The 26,480-nt window shown below is 35.3% G+C and overlaps 1 pseudogene across 1 annotated transcript in view; it reads right to left on the bottom strand.

Moving 5' to 3' along the window:
* LOC118181550 (acetoacetyl-CoA synthetase-like) overlaps nucleotides 1-26,480 on the bottom strand; it is a 60,452-nt pseudogene that overhangs the window by 22,022 nt on the left and 11,950 nt on the right. Inside the window, exons 5-11 of the transcript XR_015042377.1 lie at nucleotides 24,748-24,862; nucleotides 22,379-22,460; nucleotides 21,240-21,394; nucleotides 17,100-17,177; nucleotides 15,695-15,887; nucleotides 11,765-11,887; nucleotides 3,022-3,135 (exon numbers count right to left, since the gene is read on the bottom strand). The product of XR_015042377.1 is annotated as an acetoacetyl-CoA synthetase-like (transcript). The remainder of the gene's footprint in view (nucleotides 1-3,021; nucleotides 3,136-11,764; nucleotides 11,888-15,694; nucleotides 15,888-17,099; nucleotides 17,178-21,239; nucleotides 21,395-22,378; nucleotides 22,461-24,747; nucleotides 24,863-26,480) is intronic.

Below are 26,480 nucleotides of genomic sequence, written 5' to 3'. Positions count from 1 at the left end.
CCACGTGAACCAATCAGAAATAACCGTGGGTAAGACTATTGCCCTCTAGCGGCCGTTTTTGAACTAAAAAGAATGCACATAGAAATAAAACATTTCGCTAAGCCTTTACTTAAAACTAATTACGAGTATATGGCAAATGCTGTAGAGAAGAAGGAAAAACAGATGATCAAAAAGATAAGTTGTGCCATCTAGGAAAGAAAAATGGAACCGGAAATAATCTGTTTATATGCTCTTGAAGTATGCATTGAAATTTGATTCACTGGGTAAAGTAGAGAGATTATTATAGGCTAATAAGACTCCGATTCTCTAACGAATCGAGTAAGCAAATGCTTGAAACTCGCTACGGAACGAATTGCATGTGAATGAAAACAGGAGAATCAAAACATCAAGGAAAATAAATCGAACTTTAAATATATCTGTACATCTGAGACAATGATCAGATTAAACGAAGTTGAAAAAAATTAAAAAATAAATAATTAGTTTCGAATTAATACTAAGCAAATGTTGTTTAATTATTTTGTAGTTTTATTTCATAACGTAACTCAAACTTGAACGTAAACAAACGTCCAACATCAAGCAGTAAATTTTAAAAAAAATCAATTCATAAAATTAATCAAAAACTTTAGTGTGCCCCATTTTTCGGGCGAAAATATTGTCAAACATTGTTAAACATAGCTGAAAACTATTGTTGCGTACGTTTGGGTTCATAACAGATTGAATGCTCACAGGTCCTATGATAGGTTAGTAAAATTTATTTTGATCAAATGAAACTCTTCAAAGTTCTGGAATTTTCGACAGAAATACTCGTAGAGGTGTTCACAGTATTAGAGTACTATCAGTAGTTACATTTCAAACTACTAAGAACGTAAAGCGCACGTGAACAGAAAGTTAACTCTAGAGTCCCATTCTATTTGCCATTTTGAAAGGGCCTGCAAGTGCAGTATTCTTTTAACGGTGGTGTGTAGCCAGGGTAAAGAGAGATCTTCTGCTTCTTTATTAAGGGCAGCATCTTTCGAAAGGAGATCGGCGGCTTCTTTGCCTCTGTTGCCTGCGTGGGCCTTCGTTCAGGCCAGATGGGTATCGAGGTGTGTATGTTGCCTTAAGTTGTGTTGGATTTCTTGAACGATTAGCGAGCTATGCCCTAAATTCTGGATTGCTTGGAGGGCAGACATGCTGTCTGATATTATGGTAGCTTGATTCATGTTATTGCTTACGATATAATTTAGTGCTCGCTGTATGGCAACTGCATCCCCTTGGAAGACGCTGTTATTCCCATGCAGATACCCCTTCCACTGCGTATGTGGCTCTGTGCCTTGGTAGACAATGTAGGCGCATCCCTCATTTTCGTCCACCTTTGAGCCGTCCGTGTTAGCATAGGTATTGTGCCTATTTATCTCAAGAGACTGTTCTTTGATGCTGGCGTTTATTCCTCTGCATTGTTCGGCCGGATGCTTGGTCCAAGATCATCGCTGGTACTTCATAGTCGTTCGGCCAGTACGTGGTATCCTCAAAAGACGCTGGAACATTGAGCTGTTTGATTTGCTGAAGAACTGCTTCCCGTTCCGTGCTGATGTGTAAGGAAACCAGTCCTGCTAGAACGTTGTTCCGTACTGATGTATAAGAGAACCAGTCCTGCTAGAACGTTCAGCGCATTTGTGGCCATTGTGTGGTATGCCCTCCTTATATTAAGGGCGAACTGTCGTTGAATGTTGAGCAGGTACCGGACCTTTCGGCCTTGCATCGGCTGCGCCCATAAGGTCGCTCCATGTGTTACTATTTTTTCTGTTACAGTCTGATACAGGATCTTATGTATATGGGGGTTAAGGCCCCATCTGTAACCATGTGCGTTTTTGTAAATCCATTATATGAGGGATCCAGCTGAGTTTGTTATCGAAGTTGAGTCCCAAATATTTGAGCTACGGCACAATCTTGATCCACCGATTTAGCGTGATGTGCGGTTGACGCATGACCCTTTTTGGGGGTGCAGCACTATCTGTGATTTGCTCTTTGCTATGTGTAATTTATAAGTGCTGCATCTGGTGTTGAAAATGGAGCAGGTCTCGATGCAGTTAGCTTGGAGCTCTCTTCTGGTTCGTCACTTTACAATAAAAGCCGCGTCATCCGCGTAGGCTATTACTTTAGTATGTGATAGCCACTGGTTTACTATTATGCGGTTAAAAGTAATGTTCCACAAATGAGGATCCACATAAAATTGGTGTCCCCATAATCCTTGGGATGTTGCGCGTACAGGGCAACTACTTTTGAAGCTGAAATTGCAATACTTCTGCTATTATTAGAGCTAAATACGGAGCGTTATGAAGACAACCTACTCGCACGACGTCTCATACCTGTACAGTCGGCAGTTTGTGGTGTAAGGATTACGTTAATTTTATTAACAGTTAAATTTTGAGTTAAACTTCCTTTCCTATCGCAACTTACCATTTCCGGCCGAACTGTTAGTTTAAGAATCACGTCTGGCTATTACGGTGATAAAGAGGCCTGACCAAAATGTCGCCAAATGGTAGACGTTTGGCGACTTTTACCAATTTTTCGTCAAATGTGGCGATAAAATAAGTCGCCAAAATCGTTGCTAACTTGGCGATGCCAAATTACCGAGATATCCGTTTACTCAATGTTAAATGCAATTGGCCCTGTATTCTTACTTTTCCGGCATACCTTGTCTCTTTTGGATTTTTCGCGTTACATTACACATAAATTACGCGTTACATTACACAGAACAATTTCACATATAACTTCAGTAAAATCATCTATCTATGTACAAAATTCGTAGCAATATTAAACATTGTTAAATATTAATATACATTGATCAGCTGAATGCATCTACGAGTATATCACATATAATTTTTCCCTTCGTCTTTTCCAATATAAAGTATGGTGAACCTCAAAGAAACCTCAATCACCAATTAAGAAAGTTTAGGGCTAATTTTGGTTGAAAACGAATTGAATTTTTGTTTCGCAGCCCAATGATGCTGGGCAAGAGACAATATAATGAGATCTTACCATTTTTGTCAACACATCGGAGATCCATTAAAAGAGCAGGAGCTTGAATTTCTCCAGCATAAGAAGGTAAGTTTAAGTCGAATCCTGAGATGCATCCGAACGATTCTGTGGTTCCTAAGATAAAGCACAAAATTTAAACTATATTTAAAGATATTAAAACCGGATTAGCTGCTGTGAGAGTATAATGCATGAAAGTTGGAGATCCACTTAAAATACAAGCCATTATAGCATTCAAATCACATAAGAATGTCTTAAGTCAGAATGGAGGGCTGGAATATGAATAATGTCAAAGTTTCATAAACATACTCGAAGTCAGCAGCTTAGAACTCAACCCAATTGTATGCCGAAGAATGCGCAATATGAAAACTGCTGACGGGCCAGATTTTTACTTAAGAAAATGAAAACTTTTGTTAATAGAAACATTTTAAATAAATTTTATATTTCTCTTTAACATACATTAACAATAATAATAATATCGCAGAAAGGGGAAAAAAGAAATTTCAGACATTATATTACGTTTTTTGTAAAGTATATTTTAACATTTTGTTTGCTACTAATTAAATATCAGGTTCTTCATATTTAAACCACATAAAATTCAATTTAACATATCAGGTTCAATGTTCCTTCTAACCTTCTTCGGGAACATACAAGGACCTGACTCGGAACAGAGAGCTTACTAAAGCTATGTTCACTAATTGTGGTAAGTAGACAGGATACAGAAGAAGGGTATACAAAACCCTTTATTTTTCTCTATATACAATAACTTCCGTACTTCGGAATACACTGACCCTCCACTCGGGGTCTAACGTAAAAAAGTATAAAAATAAAACTAAACTCTAATTTAACTTTAGAATAATACACGTGGAAGATTGGCCTTATAATAACAGGAAGCGTATGTAGCACAGAGACTGTGAACACTACAATACGTTTTAATTTATCAAGAGGATTAAAACCTCTGGCCTGGAAGGCAAATAGCAACTGCGTAACTTCTGAGGTAAGCGGCCTGCTTCGAACTCACTGCTTCCTCTCTTTCGCTTGGCAAAAAGGCCACACTTAAATACTTGGCGTTCGCCAGACAAACTTTGCATAAAAACCTTCACGCTTATAATTCTGGCCGGAAGTAGAAAATAAGAAGTGATAGTAAAGATTTAAAATAAAATAAACGTTAGTAAAACTTAAGATCCTTACATACTTCCCGCCAGAGTTAATTAGTTTGAAACTGAGGTCTAAAACGACCTTGTTGAAAACTTTTAGCTCTAGAAACTAACGCGAGGCCAACCTTTTACAAACACAACTTCCCTAGAAACTAGAAATTTAAAAGAAAAGAAATTTGTTACAATATCACCTCCCAGGATATACAACAATCTTTTTTTCATCTGTACTACATCTAACCAGGAGCTTTATTCAATTCTGGTTCCTTCCAGAGATCTGGAAGGAAAACTAGTTTAATGAAATGTTACACAATGACATGGCAAGTAACATATAGAATTATACTGCTCTTAACATTCTTATTTCATTCATGACTATTTTAATTATCTCTCCCCGTGCTCTCTGACATGTGTTGTAAAAGAACACCAAACACGAATGTGTTTCTGTCTACGTGTGCCACACTTCCTCCTACAATCAAAACACTAACGTGTTAAAATTCAACATAACGAGACCTCTTAACACACCCTAATTTCAACTCTAAACCCTGAGGTACTATTCTAAAAGTGGCTAACTCTAAAGTGTAGCGTCAGAGAGCCTAACTACATCATTCAACCGTTAACACATATTCGCCATGATTTAGTCTTTACAGTGACACGAATAACAAATTTTTAACATTACTTTCACTTTTACCATATCACGGTATTTCTTAACATTTAAAATAACAGAACATATCAACATGCCGTTAATTTTACAGATTTGAAAACATACATTAGTAGTACATTGTTAACTTCTATTCTTTTCAAAGCAAGTGCCAATTCTTTCTACATTGAAATAATACTATATTTCAAAAAGTCTTTCAGACTAAAACTTCTTTCTTGCTAGAATGTTTTAAATAAAATTTATACAATAACTTTTTACAATATTTAAGTCTTTACACAACGCTATTATACATCAACTTTAGTTTTACGCACGAGTAATTTAAAAACATAATACGAAAATCGGTCACAACTCATTTCTCGCCCTTTTGGCGATAAAGGTAGACCTCGCATGAGGTAAAACTTCTTGAAATCTGCCACTTGCAGTAAGAATGAAAGATTAACTTAAGTTTGCAAAGTAACATAAAATTTTACTTATCTTTGTAATATTCGGACATCCTTTTCTGGGCCCAGTCTTTAAAGGTACTGCAGATAATAGCTTGGTTTATCCTCCTTCTTGTACGGGCTCGCCCTTCAGTGCTTTCCTCTGGAAGCTTCCTTTTCTCACCAGTACGGCCACCCTTGAATACTTTCCTTTTCTCCTCTGCTTGTGGTCTTTGCCGTTTGATGGCAGCTGGTCTTGGCGGAACCGGGAAACTTCTGTCGTGATCCTGCTTGGACCTCGTTGTTGGCCGTTCAAATTTTTCTTGTACTTTTTCCTCCGCCGCTGATGGCCCTTCCGCAGTTCGGCGACTTTTGCTGCGGAGAGTTCTGTCGGATGAGTAGATCTTCCGTTTTAAAGCCGGGTTATAGTTGCCGTCATTTCTCCTGGTCCTCTTCACATACGTCGTCCTTCTCCCTTCTTCATTCTGGGGGTGTTCGTGAACTCTGTTTTCTGGACGGTGGAACGGCTTCTTTTTCTTGTTACCTTCCATTTTTCCGCGGGGCAATTTTCTTTTCACTTGCTTCTGTCTCTCATTGGCTTGCCCTTGTACTTGTCGTTTTTTCACCTCTGTAACTTGTACCTGCGGTGTCTGCCGTGCCGGATCCTGCAAAAGATCTGAAAAGATTTGCATTTTATTACGATCGAAGTAGGGCTTGATTTGATCAATGTTTGCGGAACAGGTTTCACCATTTCTGGCATTTAACACTACAACAGCGTGAGTTATTTTTTCTATAACATATGGTCCTTCAAATCGTGGAAAAAATTTGGCAGTTTTATCTTCTGGTGCTGAAGAAAGTGAATGCTTAATTTTTAAAATTTCATCCCCTACTTTATAAGTTACTCCCCGTCGTTTCAAATCATAATATAATTTCTGTTTTCTTTGTGCTACTTCCGTATTCTTTTTTGCTTCTTTTGTTAGTTTTTCTATATCACCCATTTTAAATTCTGGGGCTCTTTGTTGCACATAAAATAGTTTATCTAACGGTGTTATAATCTTTCTGCCTAGAAATAACTCAGCAGGAGTTTTGCCCGTTGTATCATGTTTTGCGGTCCTAAGGGCGAAAGCAAATTCATTGACATAGTTATCCCAGCTTTTATGAAAATTTTTAACATAACTACGGATAATTTTCACTATATTTCTGTTGACCCGTTCCGCTATATTTGATTGCGGCCGATACGGGACCATTTTTAAATGACATATGCCCAGTTTTTGGCACATGTCTTCAAATATATTACTTACAAATTGAGGACCATTATCCGATATAACTTTTAGGGGCGCCCCGTATTTTAAAATATATTTATTTAAAATAGAATCGGTAACCAATTTCGCGGAGGCTCGTTTTAAGGGAACAATTTCGGTCCATTTACTAAAATGATCAACCATAACAAGGAGATAGCGACTTTTATTTAACTGACTTTTTGGGAAAGGGCCCAATAAATCGATGCCAATTATTTCATTTGGAAATTCGGATTTAATACTATTTAGAAACCCGGCCGGGCGGAAATTAATATAATTAACGGCTTGACATGTTGGGCAGGACTGGACATACGCCCTTGTTAACTTTTGCAGTTCAGGAAAGTAGACTGCCTCGCGTACGCGTTGGATAGTTTTTCGAATACCAGCATGAGAAGCTAAAGGGCTGTCATGGAGCTCATGCAGGATATTTAATCTAAGACTAGCTGGGATAACAGGTCGAAATTCGTTGTTGGAATTCGTAGTTTTTGTGTAGAATAATAGACCATCTATTAGTTCGTAATGGGCCGCCCTATTTCTTATCGCCACAATATCTTGGTGGCTAAAATTTTCAGGATCCTTCAAATACTCATAAATACTTCCAAACTCAGGATCTTTACCCAGTTCTGTTATTACAGTTTCTCGGGAATTTATTGTACACGCTGTCAGCATTGCCATCTTTACGGTATTGCCTTGTTCGTCTATTTTAATCCTTGATAGGGCATCTGCTACGATATTTTCCTTTCCAGGGGTATGCTTGATTACCAGATTATATTCTTGCAGCTTGAGTGCCCATCTTATTAACCTCGGGGATAAATTTTTCCCTGAGTACAATCTAGTTACCGCCGCATGATCAGAGTATAGTGTTATCGGCGCCTTTCCAAAATAGACTCGGAACTTTTGCACTGGTAACAGAACTGCAAGTGCCTCTCTCTCGGTCGCGGAATAGTTTCTTTGTGTTTGATTTAAAGTTCGGCTAAAAAATGCCACGGGCTGCTGATTTTGCGAAAGTACCGCTCCTACCGCATAATCCGAAGCATCCGCTGAAATTTCTAAATTTTCATCCTTTTCAGGAAATTTCAACACAGGGGCTTGCGTTAATGCTTGTTTTAATTTTTCGAAAGCACTATTGGCTTCGGCCGTCCACGAGAATCGTGCCTTTTTCCTTTTTAATTTTAACAATGGCACAGCGATAGCCGCAAAATCTTTTATAAAGGACCTATAATATTAACAAAGTCCTAGAAAAGAAGAGAGCTTCTTTGCCGTGTTTGGAGTCGGATACTTTTGTACAGCGATTATTTTTGATTCATCTGTCTCGATCCCTTTTTGCGATATTTTGTAACCTAAATATTTTAATTCAGGGGCTGCAAATTTGCACTTTTCGACATTAACTTTTAGACCGGCCTCATTTAATAAAGAAAACACCTGTCTTAAATCCTGTATATGTTGGTCGAGATTATCACTAGTAATAATGATATCGTCTAAACAGATAAATGTGGACTTTCCAAGAACAGGTCTTAACACAATGTCCATGCATCGCTGAAATGTTGCCGGGGCGCCTGAAAGGCCAAACGGCATACGCAAAAATGCATAAGTGCCAGACTTGGTTATAAAAGCAATCTTAGGCACGTCCTCAGGCCTCACCCCTATTTGAAAATAACCAGTCGTTAAGTCTAAAGTCGTCATAAATTTGGTTGATTTTATGTTCCTTAAAATTTCTTCTATGATCGGTAACGGATATACCGGATATTTCGTTATGGAATTTAATTTACGGTAATCAATAGCGAATCTCTACCTTTTTGGATGCTCCAAAGGATAATCATTATTTTTCTTACATAAAACCACCGGGCTAGCATAACTACTTGAGATGGGCGTTATGATCTTTTTACGTAGCATATCGGTAATATGCCATTCTATAATTTTTTCCTTATTCTTATCATACCGGTATGGTTTTTGACGAACTGGCAATGCATCTCCGGTGTCAATACTATGGTTAGTAACCTGAGTAAATCGAGGAATATCACTAAATAACGAAGCAAATTCACTTACCACTTGTCGGATTCTATCTTGCTCGTCATTAGGCAGGTGGTCAAGATTTAACCTTGGCGGTTCAACCTTTTCTACACGCACTGGTTTCATTGTCAGCTTAAGGGACGCTTCATTAAAATCCAGTGTAGCTTGTGCGTCTGAAAGAAAGTCTATTCCTAAGATTAAATGTACTTGCAATTTCTTTACTATAAAAAACATCACCTTTACTTGTTCGTCCTTGATACGGATATACAAAGGTACTTTACCTACGCACTTACATTGTTCTCCTTGCGCCGCTAATACTGTCGTATTATCCGCATTATATATGCGGTATTTGCGAAAATACTTTCTAAAAAAGACTTCTGCCACACAGGAACACTGCGCGCCGGTATCCAGGAGTGCGGTGGCCGGGATATTATTCACCAAGACTTCAATCTTCGGAAGAGTCAAATTTTTCACCATTACTGTATTTAACTTGTAGGAAGAGGGGTTTTCGTGGCCTTCGGATTTCCGCACCCTCTCGTCAGCAGAAATCCGTTTTAGTTTAAATTATTTTTCCTTTCCGTGCTTTCCTTCTTTTTCCCCTGGCCTTGAGACTTTTTTCCTGGGTTGCTATTGAACTGTCGACGTTCGCCGGCTGTTTTTGAATGCTCGGGTTTCCTTGCCCACTGATTCGCTTTTTCTCCGTAGCCATGTGCTTGAGTTTGCTGTAGTCTTGGCGTACCAAATTGGTTTCGCTGTTGATATTGGCGTCTTCTTTCGACGTCCGCCGTTCTTCTACTTTCAAACTGGATTGCTAGCTCAAATAACTTTTCCAGTGTAGTCGGATTTCTTAATTCAATAAAGTCTTGCACTTGGGGCAGTAACCTCGGCAAAATTACTTGAGTTATTTCAGGATCCGGACGGTTTCCATACAAGAGCTTGAAAACGTGAATTTTTCTTAAAATAAAGCTCGAGAGGTTTTCGATTCTTTGTTGATATATACTAAAATGTTCCGTTTCTAATTTCGCACGATCCCTTACAACAGGGAAGGCTTTTAGTAGGGCAGTCTTGAAATTTTCGTAAGTATAGGTGGGACTTCCTGCTTGACCCAAGAGACTTCTGCCGATACATTTGAACCAGTTAAGCGCTTGGCCCCTCAAAGCGCTGGTAGCTAAGGTAAGTTTTTGAAACTCGTGCACGGGGTAGAGCATGAAGTGGTCATCCAATTTTTCCAAAAAACTGGTTACCGGTGAGTTTCCATTAAACGTTGCTTCTGGTTTCATCGAAGCGCGCATGGTCTGGACGATGTAACCGAATCCTTCCAGGGCGGCAGCTGGCATTTCTGGATTCTGAGCCGTTTCTGCAGGCAGCACAGGTTCTTCTTGAAACTCGGCCATGGTTATTCTTCTTCGTTGGGCGCCACTATCAGGTTCAATGTTCCTTCTAACCTTCTTCGAGAACATACAAGGACCTGACTCGGAACAGAGAGCTTACTAAAGCTATGTTCACTAATTGTGGTAAGTAGACAGGATACAGACGAAGGGTACACAAAACCCTTTATTTTTCTCTATATACAATAACTTCCGTACTTCGGAATACACTGACCCTCCACTCGGGGTCTAACGTAAAAAAGTATAAAAATAAAACTAAACTCTAATTTAACTTTAGAATAATACACGTGGAAGATTGGCCTTATAATAACAGGAAGCGTATGTAGCACAGAGACTGTGAACACTACAATACGTTTTAATTTATCAAGAGGATTAAAACCTCTGGCCTGGAAGGCAAATAGCAACTACGTAACTTCTGAGGTAAGCGGCCTGCTTCGAACTCACTGCTTCATCTCTTTCGCTTGGCAAAAAGGCCACACTTAAATACTTGGCGTTCGCCAGACAAACTTTGCATAAAAACCTTCACGCTTATAATTCTGGCCGGAAGTAGAAAATAAGAAGTGATAGTAAAGATTTAAAATAAAATAAACGTTAGTAAAACTTAAGATCCTTACAAACAGAATATCACAAAATATATAAAAACAGCCTATCTTTAGAATTTCCGATATACAGTCTCGCGAAGTGAGCTGGAGATAGAAGTGTTTTTTCATTATAGTGTTGCCATTGCTCATTTTCAAATCCTTGAGTTTGTGAATCAAATATTTGTTAAAGTTTTACGAAATTTGAAATTGATAATTAAACTTTGAAATAGATAACTAAACTCAGAATTCAAATTTCTTATTTCCAGGTGCTCATGCTCGGTTGGAGTACTACGTTATTCAAAATTTGACTGCTCTAGGTACCGTTAATTTTTCACAGTCCGGGAAACATTCATGCATTCATACAGATTCTACATTATTTATTTTCTTTAAATATAATACATAGTGATAATATTTGCTGGCAACAGTTTTAAAAGTGAAACAACCCAGAATGTGAAACGGCTCAAAATGCCGTTTTGAGACTAATAGCTTTTGGGTGTAACGCCCCTTTGTGTTAAAAATCAAATTTATATTTATTTTCCATCTGCAATCTTAAGTTCGGTACCAGCAAGATATTTTTGCTCTTTATAGTTTGTGATTCAAATATATTGACAGTGTAATTTAAATAAATTCACAGTTAAATATTAATTTGCAGAAAATGTAGAAATCTGTTTTCGCCAGTGTTTGTTTTTCGTAAATTCCTTAACAATGAGTCTTAGGAAAGTTAATAAGGAGAGGCAATCAACAGAGAAAATTGTTAGGATCACTATGGAGGTGAAAAAAAAAGACTGCTAAAAAGTCTAGAGGTGGTATACGTCTGTGGGACTTGGCTATTGCACAATGCCGAGGTATGCCGAGTACGATGGTGTCTACGATTGTGAAAAACAAAGACACTATTCAATTCACTAATGTTGCGGAGGGCACGAAATCGATTAACAAACAAAGATCATTTGCATTAGAGTAATTTGAAAAATTTCTTTTGATGTGCTTAGTAGAAAACCATTTCTGTACAGTATGTGCGATGCTTCCTTCGGGTACAATATACATATTTCGACCACTGTATTTGTAGTTTAGTATTAAACAGTGTTACAATAATAATAACAGAAGTATTTAAGGATCTGGAACGGATTAATTATTTGTATTGATGTACTATCTTATTTAATTTCGACACCGAGGTTGTAACATTTTCTTTTGAAACTGTGAAATTTTTCATTATTAATAACATTTTCTATTGAACATACCATATTGACTGCCAACAAATACATCTTTTTTAACCTTATTATGGATGAAATGAAAATTTTGCATTTTGGCAGGACTTCCTCCAGTAAGTTGGACCTGGTAGTGCTCTAAATTTAACTCTGGACCTGAAAAGCAAAAACATTTTGTTACATTTGCAGGTATAACTAACAATTAAATTCATTTCAAACATCTATCAACATTATATATTCAGATTTTACATGCATCTAATAATCAACTGATTACTCTGAAGTACTCACTAGTTGTTGCTGTTACCAATCTCACTTTCTGACAGTGGTCGGTAAGCAGTCAAATGCTCCTGTCCTTGGCAAGAGCCTTGCACACCATATAGGTGACAGACTGACTGTAGTTTAGTTTCGCCCCTAATTTTGAAAGAAAGCATCCTGGGAGGACGAGTCCAAGGGTCTCCTACACCTCTTGCCCCACCAGCATCCTCTCTTCCCCGGGGGGTCCGACATAGAGAACTCTGTGAAGCTACTGGCTAGTAGTATCTGTACTTAGGCAGTCTTGGCCACGGGGCTATACAAATAAGGAACCTGGAACCAAAGGCCTGAGGAAAGATTGTTTATCTGTTGGCCTGCGAGTCTGGCAGGTAATAGAGCTTGAGGTTCTAATACGCCGGGCCCCTGGGCCTGGTTCTGCCGCTGGATGGCCGCGAAGTGTCGGCTTAAATGCCTGACGGGAAGTGTATACCCAAATTTCCCAGCGTCCTCTCGACAGAACTTTCGGCTCTCCGCATATTTAAAGCGCTCCCATGCTGCACACTATACATTTACAAATATCCATGCATTCTCCGGAATTCGAACCCGGGACCTTCGGTACGGCAGTCAGAATCACTAACCAGTATCGCAGTTCGGGGGGGGTATACGTTTTAGCCATGAAAGAAATTACAAGCAGATGGAGACTTGATAAATTTAGGTTACAGTTAATGTATATTTTTCAAAACTTTCAACATTATAAAGTCTCATTTCGATAAAACGTTGTTGAGAGGAACGTACATAAAAATGCTTGAGTGTTTTATTAGGTTATTGAGCTTTAATATTAATAATTTGTTAATTTCTGTTTAAATTCAATACAGGTAAATGTTTAAATTTGTTTGTTAATTTTAATGAAAAACATTAATTCTGTGGTTAATGCAACGTTTGGTTTATGTTACGTTTCGTAATTTCGGAAATTAGAAATAAAGTGGCTCGCATTTGTTGTCGGACAATCGTATTTTTGAAGTTTATTTTCATAGATCTATACTAAACATCGAAATATAGATTTTCAACGAGACCTTGACTACCTTCGGTGCAATTAAGAAGGACGCAAACTGCTTGGAACTGTTGCAAATACACTGGATTCTGGAACACATTCCAATCTAACGCCAAGGAATTGCAAATTATTCTACGAAAATTCAAGCAACAGCTAAAACATTGTAAAACTTTGAGCTAAAACATTGTAAAACTTAACATTGTAAAACTTTGAGCAGATATAGAAAAACGGTTTATCAAAAAAGTTAAATCTGAAGGTTTCAGAAGCAGCCAAAGTCATGGAACACTGATAGCTCTGTCCGTTGTTCAAATCCGGGCGGACGAACTTGCATGGGCGTTTTTGTGGTTTTCAGGCATGTGTAACTTGTATACGAGCCAATTTCTCTGAGAAAGTCTTCTAGGAAGGCTTTCAGGCAGATAGCCTTGGAATGCTCTGCCGTTATTAAATAAACCAAACCTTTAGAAGAATCTTTAAAGTCATGTGACTACAATGCAAATTTTTCGTCAACCAGAAAACAAGGAAAATACGCCTGTTGAAAAAATGTTATATTTGCAAAAATATAAAACGTCAAAATCTAATATATAATTGGACCCAAGAGACAGATTAATAGGTGGCAAAATATTAATTGAGAACTGAACTTGAAAAGCCTGTTGTTTGCCTCTAAACAAGGGAATGGATGCATAGTGGTTTGGAAGATGTTTCGCTGTCTTTGGAATAAGAAATTTAATGTTTATTGAAAGTAATATATTATATTGTGATAAATATACAAATATTCTTAATGAAAACCGAAAAGCGTCTGCGAGAAAACGTAAAATGCAAAATACATTCAAGTTCTATCAGAACAACGATTCTAAACATGTAGCCCTAAATGCTCTCTTTTGATTATCATACAACTATCCTGAAGTTATCAAAACTTCTCCATATTCTTCCGACTTAAATCTTATGAAACATACATGAAGTGAGCTGGAGGAATAAAATGAAAACATGACATTCCTTCGAAAGCTCTACTAAAAGCAATTCCTACAGAGAAACAGTACAAAAGAGAGTATTTTTAATAAAAAAAAATCATTGAATCCATGAAAACGTGCAAGAAGCGTTTAAATTTAGCTAAAGGATATCCAACAAAATATTGAATGCTCCGTTATTTTCGTGCTTTTAATAAATATAAACTCTTTATTTGAAGTGCGCGAACACTTATACGAGTTCATTTTCAAAACTTTTTTAATAAACTATGTAACCAAAAACGCTTCAAATAACTTAAGCAAGTTATAAAAAACAGATGATCAATAGTATATGTAAAAGAAAAATGTTGTGATTGTGCTAATATTTAGTAACTGATATTTGCAGTTAAATCTGAAAAATATTAGAGTCCGAAAAAATGCGAGAAAAAAATTTCATGTGTTAAAGAAACTTTTACTTAAGCAGTTCTAATTTTCAGATTAAATATTATTTCTACAAAGTAACATTTAATCATCTATATTAGGAATTTGAAGGAAAGATTTACCCTAACTACTGAAGAATTTAGAAATATTCAAATTCTCTGATACGAATCCATCTATTTTTGAGGATGAATGCCAAAACTTTTGCATACTAAAAATCAAAATTATGTATTTTTTTAATTATTTATTTTTGAAAGATAAAGGTCCTAACTGTTCAGCTTTATGCCAGCCTAATACAAGAACTGACTCAGAATAAGAACTGAAATTCAATCTACGATGTCACCGAGTTAGCTTCAGATCCACCGTCTCTTAAGTTTTTTGTGGATGATTTGAGGCCTAAAGAACAGCGGAGATAACAAAAAGAATGGGCGAGAGTCAAGTTGTAGGAACTAGAAATTAAGATGTCTTACTAGATATTGTAATTTTAATGACACTCACTGTGTACTTTTATTTGAATGTAGGTTTCTTTAAAGAATTGATATGTGTTGTTGTTGTGATTACGCTCGCCTGTTTGATATCAGAATAATCTCACGAAATTCATAGTAGTAAGGAATAAGTTTGCTCTTGTCGTTAGCAACAGCCTTAGTCATCATACAGGTGTGACATGACTTTCCTCTGCTCGGCCTCTAGTTTTAATGCAAACAACGCTTGGGAGACGGTCAGAGGGTCTCCCATGCATCTTCCCCTACCACCAACCTCTTGAGAAGATTTTCGGTTCGCCAAATCGTTAGAGTGTCCCCAAGCTGCCCAGACACGATACATTTACAAACATCATGGTTTCTCCGAGATTCGAATCCGGGTCCTTTAGTAAGGCAGGCAGAGTCACCATCCACTATCCCGGGCGGGCAGCTAGAATTAGTATTGTGATAATAAAATTTAATTTATTCATGACTCTTGTTGTTATTCTAACCACGCTCTTAGGGAATTAAATTATTCATATAATTTTCATCTCTCGATTTTCGGGCAATAAAGGTAGTAAAAAGAGAGGAAAAATACGTGTGGGATTAAGGCATTTTGCAACATCGTTTATATAAATATTATTCACATAGTAATAGATAACATCAGGTTATGCTTCAAGTAGTGAACGAATTTTTATAAAATCCTGTTTTCTTCAGAAAATCTTGTAGAACACATTTATGGGCATTAGAGATAATATAAAAATGCAAATCATTCTATGAAAAAATGTTTAAATCTTTGTATGAAAAAATATTTCTGACTCACGTGGCACAATCTGAAATTTCTCTAGTCTATCTAAAATACTGGTAACAAAATAGGCATATTTAACTTTGTACTGAGAGAAGATGTCCCATATGTTACGTCCATCCTTTACAACATAAGGGCTACCGCAATAGAGAAGGAGCTTGACTCCTAGTGCAATGCAAGGTATTGCACGTCCCCAAAGAGTCCATCCCATCTAAAATACACAAAAGGACATAATCATATATTATATAACAAGCATAAATTAAATTATTTACTTTAGGTTACATTTTGAAGCATATTGTGAAAAGGAATACGTAATGAACAACTTCATCACACTCAATATGAAAATAAATTTTCTTGATCAGTTTGATTTGTTATTAACTCACCGGTTTTTACTATCTGTAACCTCATGTTAGAAGTCAGTCATGAAATCAAAGCTTTTGCCTATTAACAGGAGTGTTCACTAAAGTGAACAGTCCGTTGACGGTGTTTCGACTGTTAGTCTTCTCATTGCACATTCACAGCTAATTTAAAATTACATATTATCTCTATAAGAACTGTATAATCTATAAGTGGTAAGTTTTAGATTATAAACTTTTCAAACTAAATTAAAATAATAGCTGCATGACGCTCATGGGACCGAGGCATTTGAACGTTATCTAAAAGCGTCCATTCAGTGGGAGCGTGTTCGTCTGTTATTTCATCGGTCTGAGGATTTAGGAGATAGGTCTGAGGATCCTTTAAAGAGGTATGCTCATTAAAGTGTCCTTTAATGTTGCTTTGACTGTATTAAGTTAAATAATATCTATGTTAAAGATAATTTTCATAACTAAATTTTAGTTTTCAAAAATTAATATTCAGTCCGTCTTAATTTATAGTTCTATAAAACTTACCTTAAAGTTTTACAAAATTTATCTTAATTCTCTTTAAAAATTTATCTTGATTTTATTTACAAAATTTATCTAAATTTTCTTTACAAAATTTATCTTAAATACCTTTTTCTATGACACTGAATACTCTACATATAAAATATTAACTGAAGTTCTCGGCATTGCGCTGGATTTATGCAAAGAAAGGGCAGAGGCTTGATTTAGGGGCATGGCGGCAGTTTGTCGAAACCCCAGCCAAGCCGATACTATACTATACTTATAGAATATCAAATAATAAACTAGAGATACATTTTGATCAATTTATATTTATATTTAAACTATTGAAAACCCTTCCCTTTTAGCTTTACGATTCTTTGATAATTTAATAAGTACTATGAAATTTAATTCAATTAAACAATTTTTTTAGCAAATATGAAATAAAACTTTCCTGTTAATCCAAATTGCTTGATAACAGAATAATAAAATTACCTGATCTTTATCTTTTAAATTTTAATTAAAAATTATTTTATGTTTAAATTACAATAAAAAGAAATTACCGGATATAGTTACAAAGCGAACTCTCCGCTTCTCAAATTGTAATGAAGAGCAATGTTTTTGAAATGACTTATCATCACCTAAAAAAAGTAGAAAAAGTCGAAATTAGCATCTAAGTAAAGTTGAAACCGATATTATGACGAGAAAGTCAACATTATTCAAAATTAGTTTTAAATTTTTGCACGTAAATATCGTCAGCATATGGTACCTAAACCATAATTTGATTTGTCTGTTTGAATACCTTGGATTCAATGAGTTCATTTAAAATTAAAATCCGATGTGTTTCGGTCACAAAAAAAAACTAGCAGTTAAAGAAAACTTCAATTGTGTCTGTATCTAAGATGAAGAGTTAAGTGTTTAGTTATAATACGCAACTTACTGCCATAAAGATAAGCCGAACAGATATATACATACGTCATGTCCATAATTTCTAAACTATTTTTTTCCTAAATTAAACAAAAAAAATGTTTACTTTAGATTTGTATGCACCGTATGGTCGCCATCTACAAATCTAGCTATATACACCTTGTCCACAAAAGTTCTTATTCGGTCTTTAATTTCGAAACCGTTGTTCTCTGACAGATGCTTCCAGTTACAAAAATGTTTTAAATGGAGTGATTGCGAAAATAAAGGTCGGACAAAGACGTTTAACCCAATTAAGTGGGCAATATATATATATATATATATGTGCCTATCCCCTTAAACGTACTTATATATATGTGATAATGTCAAAGTCAGATGTGAAGACTAGCAGAAATTTTGATGGTGTAGAAGTGTTTATTCATAGTGAATAGGAAATCGGAGGCGAGGGCAGATTAATTCTTCATTTTTTATTTCAGCAGACATGTTGTGGCCACAAACAAGTTGGCATATTAAATGTGCCTATACCAGAAAGCTTACATTTTTTACAGATTTTCAGTAAAAAAGAAGGAGCAACCAGACTGCAGTCCAGCTAAGCTAAAGCGCTGAAAACAAGTGCGTTACGTTCAGGGGGAAATCTTAATTCAGACTGAGTTAGTTTTGGTTCTCAATGCATTTTGATTGGATGGTAACTAGTGCTGTAAAATTACTATTGGCTGCTTTAGTTCCATTTACATCACCAGAATTATGTAAGAGTCATATGACATGGATTAATCTAGAAATGATGCAGTGCAAATAGATGTTGCTATTTTTAGAATAGAGAAGGGGAATTAATTTACTTTGCTAATTTAATCTTTTACATAGCCTTTATTTTTCTTATATATATATATATATATGTATACGTTAGATAAAAATGTGTAAATCAGCTTTATAATTTAGTTTAGTATTATTCTAAAAAACATATTTAAAAAAAGTAACATTTCTGGACTGCGTCATTTTTAGATAAATCTATGTCGCATGGCTTGCGTAATGCTGATGACGTAGCGGATTGGGAACTTGAACTCACATTTTTGAGAACTGAAACCTGTTTACCTAAACCAAAACATTTTTCTTCGGTGAGCTGGCAGATTGGATAAATCCGCTCTTCGCTTATATGTCTGTTGCTGCTTGGACGCAATCTCGCTATACTCTCTTCCCACCGCAATAACATAAAAAATTCAAATGTTCTTGAATGCCAAGTAAACTGTGGCCACAAACGTGAATTTAAATAAAATTGGAATTTAATCTGAATCGACTGCGAAGTTTCCTATTCATTATGCATCGGTATTCTTCGCAATCAAAATTCTTCCTCTTCAATATGTATCTACGTTCTACGCCAAACAACATTTTCTGCGTTTCTACGTATCAGTATACATACAATTAGTACTTCAAAATTTGCTTCCATTACATAAATACATTGATATATACATACTTTGTTTACTGTGGTTGGCAATAAAAACGGAAGTGGCATAACTAGATGTTATAGTAGTCCCATACACATAACTTAAATATTAAAGGTCTAATCGTCTTTGAGTTATGCGAGATACATATCTACATGCGTACGTACAGACGTCACGAAACAAATTCGGTAGGATCCATTTTACAATCTGTTTTGGAATAAAGAGTTCTTTATTATGTCAGTACGTACAGATGTCAAGCAAAACAATAGTCCAAATAGATTCATAAACAGTCAAATTGGTTATTTACATTGTCATTCAATCTTATAACTGGAATCTTTCGTCGTTACACTCTTTTTTTTTTTTTTTTTTTTTTTTTTTTGTATTGTAAAACAAAGAAACAAAGGAAAAAAATCAATTTTGTAAAAAATTACGAAATATTAACCTTTTACACGATCCCTATACTTTCATTAAATAAAACATGTATTATTTATAAAAAGTAAAACCCAAAAGGTTTGACTCTCATATGAAATGACCAGGATATTGGATATTCAAATCAAGAATTATATTCAGGGATCATACAGCAAATGAAAAGAGACCTGTTTGCATTTGCAAGTGACCAAAAATAAAATATCGTTTAGAAAAAGGTATCTGCTGTTAAGAGATAAACTGGTGAGCATTTCTATGCAAATTATTGTAAAAAATATTGATGAATATAATGTTTTTTTCAAAATGGAGATCGCATTCACAGAATCCCATAGAAGTGCTCTTCTAAGAAATACTACCAGACTTCAGTATGGGCTCGAAACCAATTCTTAATATTATCTGCATTTATTAAAAGTAAAATATTTGTATTTTGATTAAATTTTGCAAGATTGTTACCCTAAAGCAATAAAACTTTATGAGACTATTAATAACATGCTTTGAAACTTTAAAGACTTGCAAATTACTTGTTTACCGATTCATTTAGCGCAAAAAAAATGTAATAAAATTATGAACTGAAGACATTGGTGATGCAGTTTGCATCCTATGTCTAGCTCTGTCAAAGTTTACTCCGGCTTTAGCCATTTTGCTAGTAGAATTTAAAGCACGCCTTTAAATAATTTAGATAGCTTAAATAGATCACATTGTTGTGGTCCCTAGCTACTTTACTTAAATTTTGATTTTAATTTATGTTCCCTCAAATAATCGCAAGTGATAAATTTAAATCTATAGCACAAGTACACTCTTCAGTTAAATTTCAAGAGTTAATGATAACCGCAAATAACGAAATTTAATTCAAATAATAAAATAATACTAAAAGCACAAATAGTGCTTTTAGTTAAATTTCAAGAGTTCATGCAAAAAAAGTTATTTTAACATTCCTAAGAATTTGTCATTTTCATTCAGAAGAAATCACTAATTTGCTCGTCAGTCTGTACAATCATTAGGTTATTTTAAAACAGCAGACGTGAAAAATGTGGAATTTTGTCGCAGGTGTTCGAACCTGGACTTTTCGAAAACGCGCCGAATGTACCCCCATTGCACCAAGAAGGAGGGAGAAAAACCATTATATACTCCCCCTTTAAGTCGCGACGGGGAATTAGGGGACCCAAACGAGGGAGGAGATGCAGTTACAGTTACAGTGAGTGATGATTATAAATTTTATATGGCCAAACTTAGAGGACGTTACAGTAAGTGATAAATAATACCAATTAATGAATATGAATTTCTTGTGGCCAAACTTAGAGGACATTATATAAACAAGACGGTGAGAGATGTCACACTGCCAATGCCACTATCAACGTATTGCCAGAAAAACGGTTTTGTGAAAGTATAATTCCACAAAATGCAACTTTAGCCTCACAGAAATTTTGGTTTATTTTCTTTTGGTGATTTTAAAGGGTTATGGCAAATCAATGAGCGGCGCGAAGGAATAACGAACCCTTGAAGCAGGAAGAATAATCATAGAGCCATGCTTTCGTGATATTAGGCGCTAGTTATTGTGTATATAGTCACTGAAAATTAGGTTCATCGAATTCGCTCAAGTGTACCACGTCGAGGTAGACACTTAAATAATATTTTATTAAGGTGCCATGTTTTTAATGCCATGAGTTTTACTCCAAAGTAATATAAAATATTTAGTTGTACCTGAAATAGTTTTCATTTTATTTCCTTTTAAAATCATATCGTTCTTATTAGAACACACCTATATTAATGAATTTATTTCTTTAGTGCGGTAAAATTTATGCGGTAAATTAACATTTGTACAGAATTACAAAAATGTGTATATAAGGTAAAAATACATGCAATTCAATAAAAAAAAAGTTTAGAAAATTTTCTGTGTAAAAGAATCATAAATGTTACCCCTGCCGAATGCACTGGAGCTTTAGGAAGGCCAGTGGTGCCGGAAGTGAAGTGGACGCATACGGGATGACTGAAAGGGAGTTGTTCGAAAATTATGTCTGGAACAGTACCATCTGGATTCCGTCCACTATTCAAAAAAATCTTCAAGGTAGTAACTGAAATTATAATATAAGTAGTAATTAATATTAATGTCAATTGAAACAATCTGCTGTCGATTTAAGCCAATTCTAAATGATCTAGATTTTTGATAAAGTGACGCAGCTTTGACTTTTAAATGTTAATAATATTGGATCTTCAATTAAAAAACCTTTAAAAATTTTTTATTTTATTATTTCATTGTCCAATTTTACACTTTGCATATTTTCCGCTGAAGCATATTAACGCCACGTTCTGAAAATTTTTGCGTTAATTTTCTCCTTGGCTACATTCAAAAAAGGAGCTTCCCTAAATTTTCAAAAAAAAAAAAAGGATTCGTCTATGTAGTGATTTTTTCGTCTTACTAACAAACCCTCACGAACTATCTTCGTAGGTCATGCGGAAATTTTCTCTTTTAACTGTAGAAGTTTATTTGAACATAATATACGATTCGAACATAATTACAGTGAGGCAAACGCGAACCGATATTCAGTCTACGATTTCACCGAGTCGGCTGTATATTCCCCTTCTCTCTATTTATGGATGATTCAAGGTCTGAGAAGTAGCAGAAGCAACTATAAGAACAGCCAAGATTTCAGGTTACAGGGAAGTATAGATAAAGATATCTTGCTAGACACTGTAATAATAATATCACTATCTTTTCTTATAAGGGAGAATAATAGGTTTCTCTTAAAGAAATAATATTGTAGTAGTTAAATGTAATTTATGCATGACTACTTTTCATTATGCTCTTCCTGTAACATTGTCCTTCGGAAGTTAAATTATTCGCATTATGTTCCTCTTTGCATTTTCGGAAGACAAAAATAGCAAAAAAAAAAAAAAAGGGGGAGTAATTTGATATAACTAATTTTTCTGATGCATTCCCGAGATCAATGAGGATATATATTCACATCAATTCTTGAATTCGGAATGAAAAAAATCAGTATACAATAAATTACAGACTAAATCATTAACAAAAGGAAGAAGATACATGAAAAGCTCACCTGTTTCTTATATGCGCTATTCCTTTGGTTTTTGTTTCATTTTTTGAAGGAATGATAATTATTTTCTCCAGTGAAGGGCAACCTCAAAATTTCAAATAAAATGAATGATTATTCATACATATACTACTCATTTTTAAATAATTACAAATAACATTTTTATTTCTATCTTTAAAGTAAGTTTCAGAAACTTTAAATTTTTACACAATCACTATGCAAATTGATTAGGTTGAAATCTGAATAATAAATGATTTAAAACTATATGTGTTCTCACGGCTGTGTTAGAGATTGTGAGTAGAGTAACTCACCTAATTTTGGCCTGTTTCCTAGTCTAGAGATAGCCACATTGATAGGTATCATGAGTAATCAATCGTGCATGAATGTATATGTATGTGGCATGTATAAGTACTGGGGCCGCCTATTGTTAACACTAAGCAGGTAATTAGCACACAATAACACGCCGAACAAATACTAATTTAGAAGTCAAACAACAAAAACCAGCGTTATATTTTCAAATTTTCACAGGATAAGTTTCGATGGTTTTACCGAACCACCATCCTCAGCTGCAAAAGCGCAAACGAACAAGATAGGATATAATGATTAGATAAGATAAGAAAGCCTGGACAGAAGATAAACTAGTGGCGCCGTCTGTTGATGAAACCAGAACTAAAACATAAATTTCTGTAAAGGCCGAAGGCAAAGATGGATTGGAATTAGGATCGTTAACTAGAACAAAAAGATTTTTTGAATGTGAAATGCCTCTAGAAAATCCAGTTCTCCAATGGAAGATGTTTTTTGAATAATTTTGGCAGCAAAAAAATTGAAAGTGTGATTTTCGGACCAACAATATTGGGCAACAGAAGACTTCTGTCTTTCCTTTTTTCTAACATATGCCTCATGTTCCTTGACGAGAAATTTTAAGGCTCTCTTAGTTTGGCCAATGTAAATGAAACCACACTGGCAAGGAATCCTATAAATACCCCACAAATTCACATCCGGAATGGGGTCCTTGAGTATGGTGCTCCCGTGCACTTCAAATTTGCTCCTCCAAACTATCCCTTGATAAAGAACTAAATTATTTAAAAGCAATAGCTATTGACAGGGGCCTTTCACCAACATTATTAAACAAGCAATTAAAAAATTCTCATCTCAACACACGAAAAGGCACACTCTTGTTTAGGAGAGTGTACAAATTATGTTGTCATTCCCTTCTTTCCATCAATTAGCTATAAAGTTACACATATTTTGCAGAAATTTATCTTTCGTGTCGTTTATTCTCCCATCAATAAAATTCCGAGTTCCATACTCAAGGACCCCATTCCGGATATGAATTCCTAGCGTATTTATAAGCTTCCTTGCCAGTGTGGTTTAATTTATATTGGCCATACTAAGAGAGCCTTAAAATTTCTTGTCAAAGTACATGAGGCATATGTTAGAAAAAAGGAAAGACAGAAGTCTTCTGTTGCCCAACATTGTTGGTCCGAAAATCACACTTTCAATTTTTCTGCTGCCAAAATTATTCAAAAAACATCTTCCATTGGAGAATTGGATTTTTTAGAAGCATTTCTCATTCAAAAAATTCTTTCTGTTCTAGTTAACGACCCTAATTCCAATCCATGTTTGCCTTCGGCCTTTAAAGAAATTTATGTTTTTGTTCTGGTTTCATCAACAGATGGCGCCACTAGTTTATATTCTGTCCAGGCTTTCTTATCTTATCTAATTATTATATCCTATCTCGTTCATGTGCGCTTTTGCAGCTGAGGATGGTGGTTTGGTAAAACCATCAAAACTAGTCCTTTGGAAATATAACGCTCATTTTTGTTGTTTGACTTCTGAACTAAGCAGGTAGTTATACTAATTATCTAGGAAGCCAATGCATTCTTGGAATGTCTGATAACAGTCTTTATGGAACTCTGTAGATTCATTAGAAAGCAGAAGAAGTGTAAAATGAGGAATGCTGTTGCCAGGACTCGAACCTGGATCTTTCGAATACGCTTCGAGTGTGCAACCGTTACATCACGACGACATGAAGAAAGAAGGGAGAAAATAACTTATATACTCCCCCTTATAGAGGGTGACTGGGGGTTAGGAGTTCCAATCTCCAAATCCTGATAGTGAAGATCATCATCCACCACCTTTCAATTCTGGCACTACTGCCATGTGCATTATGTGCGGTTACGTATGCTTTAGAAATATCTAATTTCCAAAAATTACATTACATGGTGCTTCTTGAAAACATATCTGTTCATGAAGGTAGAGGTAGAGTAATTATTTAGGCAGAGAAACCGTAATAAGGGAAAATTAGCATAATATATTATAGTATGTTTCGAATAAATATAAGAAGAAAACCCCTTTAATTTTAATTTACTTACTGTTTGCTATAATAGGTATATTTTCAATCAGATTGTAATCTTTTCCCATGTCTAGGTGATGATCTACAGTAATCAAGAACTTGGCCTCCATCTTTCGAATAATGTTTGCTGAAGCCTAGAACACAAAGAAATATATTTATTAATAAATTCTTTAACCAATTAAATTGCTAATATACTTCATTTTCTAAGTCAATCTAAAACTCTGGAAAGAATTCAGTTTATATTGAAAACAGAACAATGTTGTATATCCTTTAATTAAAGTATATTTCTAGTTCCTAAAATTGCATTACTACGTATTTGAAGTTTAGAAATGTTCTGCTATATTAGCTAGAAATGTACCAAATGGCAATGAAGAGGAACATAATTTTTGATTTAAAATTGCATAATGCCTTCTTCTTCCTAATTTCAGGAGTAAATAAATTTCAATAACTAACAACGGAGAGACTTTTCATTCCAGCCCCACTTCGGTTCTTTGGTAATAGTGAAATACTGTTTCACATTGTGGTTTTTGAAATAAGGATGATATTTTTGTCTTACGTTTTCTTCGAAACCGGAAACAAACAAAATCAAGAATTCCTTTGCTGGGATTCTAAAACACATCTTCTGCTACCAGTTATACAACGACATCACTACCAGATATATCAGGACCAATACATCTCCTTATCTGCTTTGCGAACACGTAAGCGTCCTGAATTGAACAGTGAGTTTAACTAAACTTTGTTCTCTTTAACTGTAGAAGAGACGACAAGAAAGGGAAGAGTTTATGTACTCTTTATTCTTCGCAATTTATAGGTGCTCCCGCACTTCGGGATAGAAAGACATCCACTTGTGGTCTGAATGTAAGAAAATAAGAACTAAAACTAATTAAATTTAAATAAGATCTAAACTCAAATACCTTACACAAACAAATAACACTAAGATTGGCCTTTTAGATTTTTACTTCTGTAGTACGCAACCTGCGAGAAAACTACAAAAAGTCTTCAACATCAAGAGGACTAAACCTCTGGCCTTTAAAAGCGGACAGTAACTGATTGAAAGCACGCGTAAAATTAAAGTGGCGAAAAGACTCACGCTGTCTCTCTTTCTAACTCTACTTGGCGAAAAGTCACACTTTGGAAATTTGCATAAACAGAACAACGCGTTTATTCTGGCCGGAAGTGAAAAATAAGAGAGGGCAGTAAAATTTTAAAATAAAATAGGCGTTAGTAAAACTTAAGATCCTTATAGATATACCACGATAGCACGCAAGGAAATATATGTGATTTCTTATAACTTCAGTCAGAAATCTGATATGGACATCACATGACTTCTTTGTTCAGCCTATTAAATTATAAATATTTTTCCTACGCTTTATTTAAGCTTATTTCCTCCAGTTATTCTTATTTCATTAATCGATCCCTCACGGCAAGTTGAAAATGAAATTAAAAATTGCAAATTTTGAAATTAATTATCCCTGTGAATGTTTGCCGTCGGGAGTCAAACTTCTTGTACTTTTTTCCCTAATGATTAAAGTATTAAATCTTTTCAAAATATGTATGCGTGATACGTACGTGCGTATGCAAAGGCGTCACAAAGAAGTACACTTGAATCCATATTACAATCTGTTTTAGAGTCAATAATCCTTTAATCTCACCGTACATATAGATGTCCAGCAGAAAGTACAAAAGGAATTTGGGAGCGGTCAAAGTGGATACTTCCATTGGAATCCGATCTATTGAAATTTTTCCGGTTAC

The sequence above is a fragment of the Stegodyphus dumicola genome, chromosome 7 (assembly GCF_044657685.1).
Source record: "Stegodyphus dumicola isolate Sdum_Otavi_A_Nest chromosome 7, ASM4465768v1".
Classification (NCBI taxonomy): domain Eukaryota; kingdom Metazoa; phylum Arthropoda; class Arachnida; order Araneae; family Eresidae; genus Stegodyphus; species Stegodyphus dumicola.
The sequence above is the reverse complement of the archived record's forward strand: the minus strand, read 5'-3'. Positions and strand labels throughout refer to the sequence as shown.